Below are 15,206 nucleotides of genomic sequence, written 5' to 3'. Positions count from 1 at the left end.
TTTTATTTATAGTCTCTACAGTCCAGGGTGGATTGCCGTGGCTGTCAATCAGGCTCGGGATTCACAATTACACGACTGTATTATGGTTTATAACGATGCCAAGTATGACGTTGTGTCAGCATAGCTGAATCCCTAAATGATACGAGATTACTCCCAAGTTTGTCAGAAAATGAAACAACTACGTATAGTTCATAATTGCTGAATGCACGAATAATAACAATATATTATACAAAATAATAGTACGTTGGTTTGGATAACAAAATGGATATAAAAAGAAAAAATAACGTGGAGATAAATTTACAGGTGGTGCCATCTATGATAACGCTCCTGTCGGTAACGCTACCGTAGGTAAGGCTTACCATTGCAGGGGTAACATACCGACTATCAATAAGGCAGGTATCGGGGCTACTCTACTGGTACGCTGCCATTGTGTCCCAGAACTCTTATATCTTATTTACTGTCGTCAAAGACGCATTTTTAATTGATGAGTGTCAATTAATTTCGAACAATCTTTACACATAACATACATGGCAGAGGTACTATTTGGCTTTTTCTTATTGATTCGTAATATCTGTGTGTTTGCTGCTGCGATTATATTTCCCGTAACGCATTTTTTTGCACTCTTGGTATGCTGAACACTGCAAACCGTTATTCGAGCAAATGATCGTTCATCACGATTAATTCGTCTTATTCTTATCTTGAACTCTGTGAGAGTAATTAAGTCCATTGTGATAAATGATTTTTTGCGCGTCTCTTGCAATTAACCTTCCGCTGCATAGAACAAAGTTTGCTTTCATCAACAGAATTTGAGAGAACGATAAACCGTTCTAAATGACGTTTTTCGCAACGAACATTCTTCTGCCGTAATGTCTTTTTGAGTCGCACACACTAGTAACACTTTTTTTCGGATTCACATGAACATCGTTGATTGGTTGATAGTAATTTTATCAATGCATACAGCAGTAGCTTCTGCAAGAACAAATTTTATAATTGTCAACCCATCGCATATACGTAGACGATGAAATTCGTTCAAGATGCTCGGTGTAATTCGAGGATCAGTCAAAATTTGTGGAAGTTGTGGCACGTCATGCATTATAAGCTATACGAGGACCGCGTACTTCATATTTCTCTTATAATTGATTAATCCGGTTTTCAGAATCACAGTTATAGCTTCATACAATAGTCTCCGGCAAAGATAATCTTATGATTAAGTAACGTTTAAAGAATGCGAAATAAAAATACAAATATATCATCGTGAACTTCTTCTATTATGCAACCAAAATATGTAATTTAAATATTGTTAATAACTGTTAACAATTATTTGTAACAAAAATAACACTTTTTGCTTCTTCATAAATATCCAGCCAAGCATGAATTACGCACTATATGCGAAGAAGAAATATAGTAACTCAAAAAAAAAAAAACTTGAAAACGGTAACAAATGTAAGATTTTCATCAATACTTGGTAGCCATACCCTTGTAAGCTATCACGGCAGCAGATCGGTGAAGTATCGATTCAATAAGTTTGATGATTCTATCTCGGGAGATATTTTTCCACTCTTCTTGATTTTTTTTTGCATAAAGCAGCTTTAATGGTACAATTTTCAGTTCCCAGTCTTAGTTTAAATTCTTGCCATAGATGTTCTATAGGATTCAAGTCCGGAGATTGACTCAGTCACTCTGAAACTCGAATTTTTTACTCGCTAAAAACCTGCTGAAGGAACTGTGATTGATGTTTTGGATAATTATGTTACTGAAAAATCTATTGCCATGGCATGTTCTGACGAGCATAAGGCAGCATTTCTTCTAATATTATATCTCTAGATAATTTCACTGAAAATTTCAAATCTCTCAGTAAAGACAGGATTCATAGAACAGTTGGAAGTAGGCGCTAACATATTCCTGGGACAGGCCCTGATTATCAACCAACAAGGATGCCTACGCTTACGCAATCAACTACAACGAATCAGCTGTAGAAATAAGAAGACCAGTCGTAACACTAGAAGAAGTCGATGATCTCGCGAGCACCGCCCTGCTCAGCGCAAACACACACCTAACGTATACAAGTACTGCAGACAGCGGACAGGTCTTACTAGCACAAAACCATGACATTAAAAAAAAAACGAGAATCGCGTTCTTCCCACAGCCCTAAATTACGATTTGAGACACCTTGACATTTTGAAAGGAAAGTTGCGCCTGGATCATTTGAATGGCGAAGAAAAACAATTAACAATTTTTTATATATCTATAGGTATGTATATAGGAGCGGGAAGGGAGTAGAGCAAAGAGACACACGATGTGATAGCTTGTGTTCCTTTATTTCGACTGCCTCGTCGTTCCGCTCAGCGATGCCTCCTGTGCTACACGTCGACATACACATACGAGCGTGGCGACCTCGCACTTATCAATTATCTCTCTCCATCCTAATATCGACTTCTACATAATTAATCTTGCCAACGAATTCAACTAATTATTTTTCCTCCCAGACGACACCCTGAGACAGACGAACTTATTCAGCCATATGATCCCTACTACTAATGACACACCAATTCACACTAAACAATACAGACACCCAAGAGTACATAAGGTTGAAATATAAAAACAAGTGACCAAGCTCCTTGATAAAAACAGTATTACACTTCCTTCATCTGCTTATAAATCTCCGGTTTGGATCATCCACAAAAAATTAGATGCCAGAGGCGAAAAGAAATGGCGAATGGTCGACTTCCGGAAACTCAACGAAAAAAACATTGATGACGCTTATCTACTACCAAATATCGTGATATTCTAGACCAGTTATGCTCTGCAAAATATTTTTCAACGTTCGATCTGACGTCCGGGTTCCACCAAATTCCAATGCATGCCGATCATCACGCAAAGACTGCCTTTCTGACTCCTCACGGCGATTTTGAGTATACTAGACTGCCATTTGGCTTAAAAAATGCCCCATTCACCTTTCAACGTCTAATAGATCAGGTTCTTTCGGAATTACAGGGTGCCGATATGTTTATCTATTTGGATGACATAGTCATTTACTCCCGATCCTTGGAGGAGCACGAAACCAGATTTCAGAGAGTCCTGAAGAGATTGTCTGATGCGGGACTAACCCATTAACCAGATAAGTGCGAATTTCTGCGTAAAGAAGTAGCATACCTTAGTCACTCAAAATGGATTGAAACCTGGTCCGGACAAAATATCAGCAATAAAAAACTACCGGGTTGCCAAGAATCCTGAACAGATTAAACAATTCTTAGGCTTGATAGGCTACCACCGAAGATTCATTCCTAACCTTTCAAAAATTGCTAGACCTATTAATAATTTCCTGAAGGAAAAAAGCCCATTCCTATGGACAGCAGAACATCAATTTGCATTCGAAACTATACGCGATAGTCTGTGTCGGGAACCAATACTGCAGTATCCCGACTTTGAGAAACCGTTCGTCCTAACGACTGACGCTTCAAAGTATACAATACGAGCAATACTCTGTCAAGACAAAGATAACGAAGATTTGCCAATCGCGTATGCGTCGAGGGTGTTACAAAAGGCCGAAATCAATTACTCGGTGTCCAAAAAAGAATTCCTAGCAGTCGTTCATGCCATTAAACATTTTTTCCTTTACCGTTACGGTAGAACCTTCACCTTGGTAACAGACCTCGAACCACTAAAGTGGATGACAAACGTGAGAGACCCGACTTTTCGTTTAATGTACTGGAAACGCACTTTCCAGAAATCCACCTGTCGATCTTTCCGAATTCTGCCTATTACCTCAAAACGGGCACGACTCGATACGGAATGCTCATCTACTGACGCCCACAAGGGCGCCAAAGTAGCTCACCAATACTCAACAAGTGCTCGCGAACCAGATACGCTGTCTTCGTCTACCGGTACTCACAAACACGCCAAAATAGCTCATCAACACCCAACACGTGCTCGCGAACCAGATACGCTATCTTCGTCTACGAGCGCTCACAAACACATGAAACATATGGACCAGTACCCAACTCGAGCGCGTGAGTCTGCACACGAATCCACCAATCCTTCCCCACAGAGACGAACCAAAACATTACAAGACACCTCCAATTCTGCTGTTACCTCCGACTCAAGTGCCAGTATGACTGACAATAGCAGTACAACAGAGCCACCGATTGTAAGAGGTAAAACGATCAAGTAAACTACGGAACAAGTTCAACCACTTACCTCATCTTAACCAAACCAAAACTCCGGTAAACCCCAGGACCGTAGTATTAAAATACGTCAAAAACTGTCCTACACACAGAATCAGCCGACATTCACTACCAGCAAGGGACGAAATCACGCCCCTCGATTCACACATTTCCTGATGAACTCAATATCTGACTTTTGTTGCTAAACACTTCGATTTATATTCAAACTACGTTCACACTGCGACTGCATACTTGTCAGCATCCACCCATTATTATATTCATATATATCGATGACAAATTACTCGCCAATTACCATTGTCATATTTCGAATGACGTTATCATAATCATATTTCCTTCATATTTACATATCAATGACTATGCACCTTATATTTTTTATTTGGGGTCTCAAAATATTATATTCAGGTTATTGATACCTGAAGGAAACAATTTCGAAATTTTCAGGTGAGTTGAAAATTTAACGACGGAGCCAGGAATCGAATCTGGTATCTAGAGATGCTTTACCGGAGACTTACTCCACTAGACCACCTAGCCGCCTTGACTACATGTCATTAATTTCTCTCATCACCTGTATTTCGAAAATTGTTCGTTTTCGTGTACCTTTGAATATATTTACATTTTAAAGTTCGTCGCGATAGCACATATTTCGACTTTGTGTGTGAAGCTTGTTGACATGTGCACACATGTGACGTTTGTATGTGGCTATTGATGTAAATTACATTAATTTAGCCGTTAGCCGTTTGGCGCGCCGCGCCGTTCAAAATGGCTAGATTAATGTAATTCACATTAATAGCCGCATACAAACGTCACATGTGTGCACATGTCAACAAGCTTCACACACAAAGTCAAAATATGTGCGATCGCGACGAACTTTAAAATGTAAAGTTATTGATACTGTACACTACCTATATTAAGTAAAATTATACAACTAATTTTAAGCACATTTGATTTGAAATCATGTTTCACTACTGTTATATGACATCTCCACCTTCTTGCTTTCCATATTCGGCACCATATCTACCGCTATGCTTCCTCTGACGAGGGGGGTGTTACTTTTGGCGTACTACCTTCATCTATTTTTTCCTACTTACTAACTATCCCACAGTTCTTATATTAATATCATGGTCTCTGTCCTGTCCTCTGATCTCTACTTAGCCTTACGCTACTCACTATAACCCTTACACAGCTAATTCCGTTCCCTTTCTTCAACATCCTCACACTTTTCCCGCACCCGTACGGTTTGTCTCTGAGAACACTTCTATTCTAACTCTCAACAACGTCACATCCAGACTTTTTATGTATCTTTCGCACAGCACACTTCATTCCTACTGCTATCTCAACTTCTTCGCAATAAACATCTAATCGATGTATCAAACATACCCAAGGTTATTCAACCCTCATTCTAACTTTCGGTTGCCTTAGTACGTAAAAGCGATGCCGAACCTGTTTATTACTGTCGCTCGGGAGTAAACCCCCTTCAAGGACGTAACATCATTTTGACCTTGAAATGAGCTTGATTTTGGCCTGATGGGAACAAACGGATCCCAGATTCGGATTTAGCGACCCCAAAAACGTATCGTTATGTTGATTATAATTTCGATAACTCATACGACCGTGTATTACTATTTTCTTACTTTCAACAGCAATTTACTCAAAAATCGGCCCGGAAGACCCCCCATTATGACTTGAGATTTCGATTTAACGAGAAGAAGTACGTAAGAAAACATATTTCGTATACCGACTCCAGACGCTTTTTTTTGGTCTGTGTTATCGATTCTTGCGAAAACTATATTTCAAAATTTTCCACCACTTAATTCAAATCATTGCAGAATTTAAACTCATTCTTGACTCTAAATACTACTGTAGACAAATAACTGGAAATTCAGCCATCTTAAATATCGATATTGGAATCTACTTCCTCTTTGATCGCCTTGAACTCAATACTTCAAGAGCTTAGAATACGCAGTATTGATAGGAATTATAATTTTAATATGAATGTATAGTACTATACTATATGTACTAGTTTGTCTCATCGATACTGTATAATGTATATGTACGATTCCTTATACTGCCTTCTAACCACTCTTCGATTTTCCTGTGATCTCATTAAAGCAAAGTATGATCATCAAAGATTCCTGCTAAATTTATTAATTCTCCCAGACCACTGCTTATCAAATATTAATAGGTTGCTGTAAATTTTCATTGTTTGTAATCAGGGAATGACTTCACTGTGATTACAATTTTCAATAGACCAAGTGTGGAATTTATGTGTAAATATAATTCAATCAATTTTCACATTTAATATGCAACACCTAAGTTAAGCAACAGATGAATAACTCCACTAAATTTTTATAGCACTATCTACATGCATAGTTGCTGAAACATAACTCAAGATTTTTTCGTTTTTCGTTTTTGTTTTGTTTTAATAAATTATCTTCATGATAGCTGGCAGGGTCCATGCGAGAACGCCACACATTACAGAAAAACAAAACAAGGCATGTTTCTTCTTCTAACCTTCCCCGACGAGTCTAAGTCCTCAAAGTATAATAGTTCACGAGTCACAAATCTCGACTCTTCTATGTTTGTGTGATGCACGAGAAATGTGAAGTATGTGATGTCAATACCACACATAGTGTGTGCTTTCTGATTTCAGTACACAGCAATATTGTGCAAATCTGAGCTGCATGAAATTTGTGGAATGCACAAGGAAAGAATTCTTACGTATGAAAAACGTATAAAAAATTGATGTCGTGAATCTCGAGATTCTTGTCGAGTAAAATGAATATTTTACCGAGAAAGGTGAATTTTTTCTTATCCATGAACTATTCATTGCGATATATATTATTGGCATTGCATCAAAAAAATAATATACACCGCATTCAATAGTTCATGAAAAGGAGAAACTCAAATGTAGCTTAATTCACCTTTCTCGATAAAATATTCATTTTGCTCGTCAAGAATGCCGAGTTCGACGATGCCATTTTTTTACACGTTCCCGATAGACTGCCAAATACCCTGTAAAATTTACAGCAGAATCAAAAGTGACGCATAGAAAGAAAAAAAAGAATCCACTTTCTTTCTCGCTCAAAATAGGCTTTTTGATGCCATGAAAAATATAGCATATTGTAACGTTCTTGGACGTTACGAAAATAAATATGGATTCGTGAGTTTGATTATCAAGCCAAAATCAAAGGCGTAAATAAAATGCTGAGAAAAGGCTTTAATTACAGGGTACGTGTTTCTGGTTTTAAGTCAGAAACAAGACTGTTTTTACAATAATGTTGGTCGACGCAGCAACCTTATTCTTTTCAAAGACATAAGAGGTTTTTAAACGTCTTTTATCTTATGATGACTACTAGATCATTAAAAGGGAGCAAAACGGGTGATTTCACCCTTTATAACACTACTCCCCTCCGAGGAAAAAGTTGTCCCGACTTGGGAAAGATAAAACAATTTTAAAAGTGATCTAGCAGTCAGTGCTCAAAAATTCGCACAGGAAACAGGGATGGGTCTATGGCGCTAAGCGAATTTGGAAAAATGCACGAAAAAGTTAAATTGAATATTCATTTAAAATAGAAAAGAAACGATCTTATCTGAATCATTTCCACGTAGTTCTTTGAAATAAGGCCACCAGTCATCCTCAGAAATCGGGAAAAGTCGGAAGGAAAAGACTGTGTATCAAACAACCTGAAAAAGGTCTCAAAAAAACTGATACTTGGGGTTGATAAAATGTGAAAATCAAGCAATCGCTCATCGACCTCGAAAAATAATCGTGGCCCTATTCACATCATTAAAGAAACCAAAGCCTATCCGACACAAAATCCGATTCAAAAGAAGAAAACTTCTAGAAGGAAAACAAATTCCAAGTTGATTAGCTATTCAGAAATAAGAAATCAATATCAAATTATTTCAATTAGAAGAAGCATGTCTAAAATTCATAATTTAATAAACGCCGGGATACTGACCCAAAAGTTTGATTTTTAAAGTTTTCAAAATCTTTCGGAGGGAGAAATGGAGATTAAATCTGAGCAAAAATGGAAAAAATTTTCCTATGGATTTTCCAATGGAAGAGTTGAAAAAGGAAAACCCGGTTTCTTATGTCCAACATGTTTTATTCACACGTAAGTGAAAAAGTAAATATAAGAAACGATTTCCTTTTATCAATCTTTCATTAATTTTTTTTTTAATCTTTGATACTTCCAGTCCCGAACATCTGCGTTGTGAATTAGATCTTCATGCAACCTTTCATAATGACAAGCCTTCATGCAAAGGCTGTGAAGAAAGCCTTTTTTTATATCGAGAAGCAGACCGAAGGGTGCGAAGAATGCGAGTCCATCAAGACGGAACGAAAAACAGTTATTAAGACCGCTTTCTATTTTCCGATTGTTTAATTCACCGTTTGAATATTTGATTTAATAAATTTCTTTCAAAACAAATCCTCATTAGAAAAATTTTTTTTCAGTAATAAATTCAAAGGCTAAACCTTGTCCGTGTGACATTGCAAAACAAAAATTAGAATGAATTTGGTCGGCTGTGGATTCTGCATTGCTAACCAAGACGGGAGCCGATAAAAAAGAAAAGGTTTGTTTCATTAACCAATCCTCATGAACCTCATGAATAGTTCTGAGAAGCTCTGAAGAAATGTTCAATTCTTCCTGACGAGAACGGGAACTGACCCGGGGGAAAGAAGTTTCTGGGGAGACTCGGAAATAAACAATTAAATCTACTCTGAACTCAGACGAGCGAATGAGAAGATTGAAATTTTTCATCAATAAATAAGATTCAAAGTCGCGAAAATTACCTAATCTTCGACGAGCTTCTATAAAACAATTGCTGCTAAATATCGATCTTTCCATCACCTTTACTGGTAATGAAGTCGTCTGAAGATGCTTATCTAACATAACCATTTGAGCAAAATGCTGAAAATGATAGCATTATCGATCTGGGTCCTAGTACATCAGATTTAAAAGATTAATTCCAGCCAAGTCTCCATATTCCTCGAGAAGTTCTAAAAGTGTACAGACCTGGGGATCTGCTAAAAACGTCTTGGTGAAAGTTGATTTTCCGCAACCGAAATTCCCTTTAATATTAATCGTAAGCGGTCGAGTTTTATTCAAATGAATTCCAAAAGGAAGATTCTTTTTCCGAATAATGACTGACTGTACAGAAGGTTGAATCGATCATAGTTGACAAGAGTGTACGTCTGAAGATCTAACATCGAAGGATGTCCCAGGTCTTGGAGAGTCTGTTTCGGGTTGATCTTCTCCACATGGAGCAAGACGGTCCAGGTGTACCACTTTTGCCTTGGAGTAAAGGTTTTTTCGGATCCTGTAAACGACATCATTGATCCGGTTAACCACTAAATAAGAGACTTCCCAATTTCTATGTACTTTTGGACATCGTCCTTTCTGCCTTCGAGGTAGAAAGAGCCAGACAGAATCTCCGAGATTAAATTTTAAATCCCTGGCTCGAATATCATAACGAGTTTTTGATTTGTCTCAAGCCATATTAATTCTACTTCCAGCAAAGCTATGAATTTCTTCTGATCTTTGTTGTGAAAGAGAGGCATAATCTGTTTGGTGCTGTCTTTGCACAGGAACAGGGCCTTTCTCTGAATCTGACGGAAGTCGAACATTTCTTCTAGTAAGCATGAGGGCTGGCGTCTGTTTTGTCGTTTCATGAATCGCAGATCTGTAAGATAAAAGGAAGAACGTGATCAAGGAGTCCCAGTCTCTTTGATTCTGCTCTACGAAGGACGAAAAATATTGTAGTAAGGTTCGATTCAGACGCTCTATCATGCCGTCGGATTGTGGATGCAAAGGAGTCGTACGAGTTTTTCTAACCCCCAAAATCTGGGTAACCTCTTTCATTAAGGTTGACTCAAAATTTCGGCCTTGATCAGTATGAAGTTCTAGAGAAACTCCGTGTCTACAGATAAACTCTCTAACGAACGCTTGAGCTACAGTAGAGGCTTCTTGATTGGCAAGTGGGACCACTTCGGGCCACTTGGTAAAATAATCGGCAATAACTAGAGCATATTTATTTCCTGTATAGGTTGTGAGGGAGAGGTCCGAGAATGTCCATTGCTATTCTCTCAAAAGGAGCTCCCACGTTGTAAACTTGAAGAGAGCTATGTCCTTTAGCTCGAGGTCCTTTCTATGCCGTGCAGATTCGACATCTTCGGCACCAATCTTCAACGTCTGTCCGGCAACGAGGCCAAAAGTAGAAATTGCGTATTCTGCCTAAAGTTTTATTCGTGGCGAAGTGTCCGCCTGTAGGAGAATCATGATGAAGTGCAATAATCTCTCGAACTCGAGTCCTAGGAACAAAAAGTTTCCACCTGATTTCCTTCAAGTCTGCAGATTTCCATTTACAGTATAAAATTCTGTCAATTAAAAGGATAGAGTCCCATTGAGCACAATCAAGTTTCAAATTTGGCTCGGCTGAAGATATAACCAGTCCGGGCGGGTCTCTGTTTCCTTCCAGGACTTAATTTGAGTTAAAGTGTTGTCCTCTTGTTCAGATTTTCTCCATTCCTCCAGGTCTTTTTCGAGAGAAACCTTTCGTAATAAAGGAGGGAGGTTTCGGTTTTTCTCTAATCGTGCACATTGTTTACACTCTGGCATTTCTTCGCAGTGTCTTCGAGAGAGAGCATCAGCGTTTCCGTGATGAATTCCTGCTCGATGACGGATATCAAAATCGTACTGTCGGAGCCTTCCTTACTACCTAGCTACCTGACCTTCGGGGGATTTAAACGGAATTAACCACCTAAGGTAAGCATGATCTGTCCGTATTAAAAATCTCCTACTGTACAGATAATGATGAAAATGTACCACGGTCTTTACAACAGCTAAAAGTTCTCTACGAGTGACACAATAATTCCTCTCGGTTTTACTCAAGACTCTGCTGAAATAGCTTATCACTCTCTCCTAACCTCTTCTGAATTTGTGACAGTATCTAAAATAAAAGGAAGTTCGACCTCTGGAGAGGCTGAAATCGGCGAAGAAATAAGTTTTTCCTTTAATTTCTTGTAAGCTTCTTGGCATTCCGGGGTCCAGTCAAAAGGAATTTTGATTTCGGTTAAATGAAGGAAGGGTTCAGCCTATGCTAGCGAAACCTTTTACAAATCTTCTGTAATAAGTACAAAGACCTAAAAAGCTTTGTACTTGCTCTTTATTTTTAGGTGCGCGCCAAAAAGAAACCTTCTCGATTTTGCATGGGTCGGTCTTCACACCTTGAGCTGATACGACATGTCCGAGGAAGCCTACTTCTTTCTGGAATGAATGGTATTTTTTTAGGCTCATTTTTAGGCCTGCTTGCTTCAGCCTGGCGAAAACTTGTTTGACAATTTGAACTTCTTCTTCAAAGTTCTTACCAAAAACAATTAAATCGTCTAAATAAGCGCGGCATATTTCGCCAGTGAGCCCATATAGAACAGCCTCCATCATTCGTTCAAAGGTAGCCGGGCCACTACTCAAGCCAAAAGGCATGACCTTGAACTGCCATAATCCTCGTGGCCCGTGACAAAAGCTGTTTTGTCTTTGTCTAGAGGATCCGTTTCGGCCTGCCAGTATCCACTCTGTAGATCTATGGTGCTGAACCAAATTGCACGAGCTATCAGGTCGAGTGTCTCGTCGATTCTGGGTAAAGGGTAAGAATCTTTCTTCGTTATGTCGTTCAGCTTTCTGCAATCGATACAAAATCGTTTGGATCCGTCCTTCTTGTTAACAAGGACGATTGGTGAGGCCCAGGGGCTAGACAATGGTTCGGAAGAGGGTCCTCTGAAGGTGAAGAAATTTTCTCGGACACCCGTGGATTTTCTGTGATGGAAGGTTCTTCTCTGCAACTTTCCCTTCTACGAGAGCGTGTCAAATGACTATTGCTCATAGTTAATAAATTTCACGCACTGAATTGACTCGATTAAAACTCTTCATTTCACTTCTGACACCAATGTAACGTTCTTGGACGTTACGAAAATAAATATGGATTCGTGAGTTTGATTATCAAGCCAACATCAAAGGCGTAAATAAAATGCTGAGAAAAAGCTTTAATTGCAGGGTACGTGTTTCTGGTTTTAAGTCTGAAACAAGACTGCTTTTACAATAATGTTGGTTGACGCAGCAACCTTATTCTTTTTAAAGACATAAGAGGTTTATAAACGTCTTTTATCTGACGATGACTACTAGATCATTGAAAGAGGGCAAAACGGGTGATTTCACCCTTTGTAACAATATATTGCATTAAATAGTTCATGGAGAAACATAGTTTTTTTATGGGTAGAATTTTTTTGGATGACTTCAATCTTCCATGATATCCGGGTTTTTATACACAAAGAAAAAAACATTTCCGAGTCGAGTAAATTATAAAATCTAAAAAAATTCACAGAGAGTATGCTTGACCAGTATTGTATATGTATGTAATATTTATTGTTCCCCTTGAGGTTACAGAGACTCCCGTTTCTCTCTCATTTTACGCATTCTTACATATCTTCTTACCCTTTTCTACCCTACCTTATCATTACTTATTCTCTACCTGCCTTTGCCCTGTGCCTTGGCTTGCCTTGCCAAGCTCTCACTTTACATCTTATCGTTACCTTACATCTTACCTTTACCTTATATCTTATCTTCACTTTACTTTGCTTTATCTTATTTTATTTTATTTTATACCTTATCCATCCTTAACCTACTCCGCTTCCGTTTCCCATTCATCTCTCATTCTTTCCTTCTCTCTGACATTCCTGACCCTTTCCAGTTCTCTCATCCAACGGTCTCCGTCCCCCTCCTCTCCAAACATCTCCCTTACCATCTCCTGCCAGCTTTCCTCCCTTCTATCCCAGCCTCAACACCTTTTCCAAACGTGCTTCCATGTTTCCTCTTCCCACCCACATACCCTGCACCTTCTCTTTTCCTCTTCTTCCCAGTACTTTGCTTCCCTCATCTCGCTTCCTAATCTGAACCTAGCGACCCTTGTCCACCTGCTGTCTCCCCAACCCTTTTCTAGATACCCTGGTATCGGCTCTCCTTTCACCAACCTATACCATCTATTGTACCTAGATTCCCCTATCTGCTCGCATCTTTCGTTCTGCTGTTCTTCCCTCTCTCTGTAGTCTATCTCCCTAAATTCTAGCTCTCCTCTCTCCCTCCTCTTTACAACCGCCCTACTTTATGCTTCCTCTTCCGCAAAGAAACTTTGCTTTTTCCATTCCCATTTCGATCTCTGCTTCTCCTCCCCTACCTTCCACCGTACCTCTTCCCAGCATCACCTTGCCAACTCGCTTCCCTCCCCTCTCTCCAGCTGCCTTTCAAAATTCCATGCCCTTTTGCCTGCTCTGATCCCTAGCTTCCCCCTCTGTCACTCCACTCTGACTAAATACCACAGTACTCGCCAATCCACTCCTAAAGTCCATCTTAAATACCTATCCTGTGCCACCTCGATCGTTCTCCACTCCATCCACCCCCATATCGCCGCAGCGTATTCTATAACCGTGCACACTAACCCATCAAACAGCTAAATTCTTTTCCCTCAGTCACTCCTAAACCTTCTTTTCCCCATTCGCCATACCAGTCTTGTCACTACCCCTGCTTTCTGTACCCTCTCTTTCACGTGCGCTCCCCCCCCCCCCCCCCCCCCCCCCCCGATTACACTTTGCTATGTACCCTAGGTAGTAAACCTTTCTACCTTCAATCCACTTTTTTTTTATACCTCCCCCTTTTCTCCATCTCATGATCTTCGACTATATCACACTTGCTATCAGCCTTTTCTATCCACATATTTTTTTGGCTTCCTAACAATAATTGCCATCTCCTCATTCTGCTCTGCCAGCAGCACTATGTCATCGGCGTACACTATAGTCCAGACCCTACCTCCCCCCAACTTCACCCCGCTGACCCTTCGCCCTCTCACCATCCCCTCTTACATATACGCCAACAAAAGGTACAATAAGTGTGGACTAAGTGGCCAACCCTGCCTTACCCCCCTTGCCATCCAGAACACCTGCCCCCCCCCCCCCCTACTCCTTTCCTTTTTCGCCGTCTCCTTGTATATCTTCTCTGCTCTTGCCCTTAAGCCTACCCTTACCCATGTTCTTTCCACAGCCTCCCACAGTACTTTTCTATCTATCGAATCAAATGCCGCCTTTAAGTGAACAAAAAACGCGACCATCTTCCCCTTGTGCTCTCCAACCTGCCTCTTTATTAGATAGTTAAATACGTACACATTGTCTATCATCCTTATTCCCTTCTTAAAACCCGACTGGTTGTGCGGTACCACCCCCTTCTCTGCCACTTCCGTTTATAACATGTCCGTAAACATTGTACAAAGTCGACATTAAAATTACCCCCCTGTACTCTTCTGCCCTTTTTCCCTCTCCCTTCTGCACTATCGGTGCTATTCATCCCTCTCTCCATTTTCTTGGCCAACCGTCTCCCATCCATACTCCATTACATATTTTCCATGCCAACTGCTACCCCCCCCCCCCCCCCAGCCCCAATCTCTCGATACCTCGATAACTACTCCATCATCTCCCGGTGTTTTTCCATCCCTCAATTGTCCTGTCGCCTTTTTAATCTCTTCCCTCAGTAGCTCCCCTTCCACGTCAACCTCGCTGCTTGCTGTCTCTCACCTCCTGTTACTGTCCTCTCCACTTCACCTAATAGACTCATGAAATACTCCCTCCACTCCCCTGTACCTGTTGCTTCATTCGCCCTCTTCCACTTTTTTCATTCTCTATTTATTATCTCCCATACTTTGCTTTTTGTCTTTGCTTCGACCGCTTCTTTTATGAAACTCTCAGTCTCTTTCCTTTCTCTTCCTTGCATAACCTATTATATTCCCTTCTCTTCTGTTCTATATTCTTCGCTTTCTATATTTTTATCTCTCTCCCTCCCTCTTTCTCCAATTTCCTAGATTTTACATAACGTCTATTTTCTTTTGCCTACATTCCTCATCCCACCAAATCTTTTTCGCTTTACCCTCCCTACTTCCTGCCTCTACTGCTCGCCTAAACTCCCTTAGTCTTTCCTCTAT

The 15,206-nt window shown here is 39.9% G+C and overlaps 1 protein-coding gene and 1 long non-coding RNA gene across 2 annotated transcripts in view; one reads left to right on the top strand and one right to left on the bottom strand.

The window, feature by feature from the left end:
* Positions 1-15,206, bottom strand: part of LOC124178533 (glutamate receptor ionotropic, NMDA 2B) — a 2,057,245-nt gene that overhangs the window by 1,716,729 nt on the left and 325,310 nt on the right. The window lies entirely within an intron of this gene.
* Positions 11,613-11,934, top strand: LOC124178562. The gene is made up of 3 exons (XR_006869841.1): positions 11,613-11,639; positions 11,731-11,832; positions 11,914-11,934. It is a non-coding gene; the product is annotated as an uncharacterized LOC124178562 (long non-coding RNA).

The sequence above is a fragment of the Neodiprion fabricii genome, chromosome 3 (assembly GCF_021155785.1).
Source record: "Neodiprion fabricii isolate iyNeoFabr1 chromosome 3, iyNeoFabr1.1, whole genome shotgun sequence".
Taxonomy (NCBI): Eukaryota; Metazoa; Arthropoda; class Insecta; order Hymenoptera; family Diprionidae; genus Neodiprion; species Neodiprion fabricii.
The sequence above is the reverse complement of the archived record's forward strand: the minus strand, read 5'-3'. Positions and strand labels throughout refer to the sequence as shown.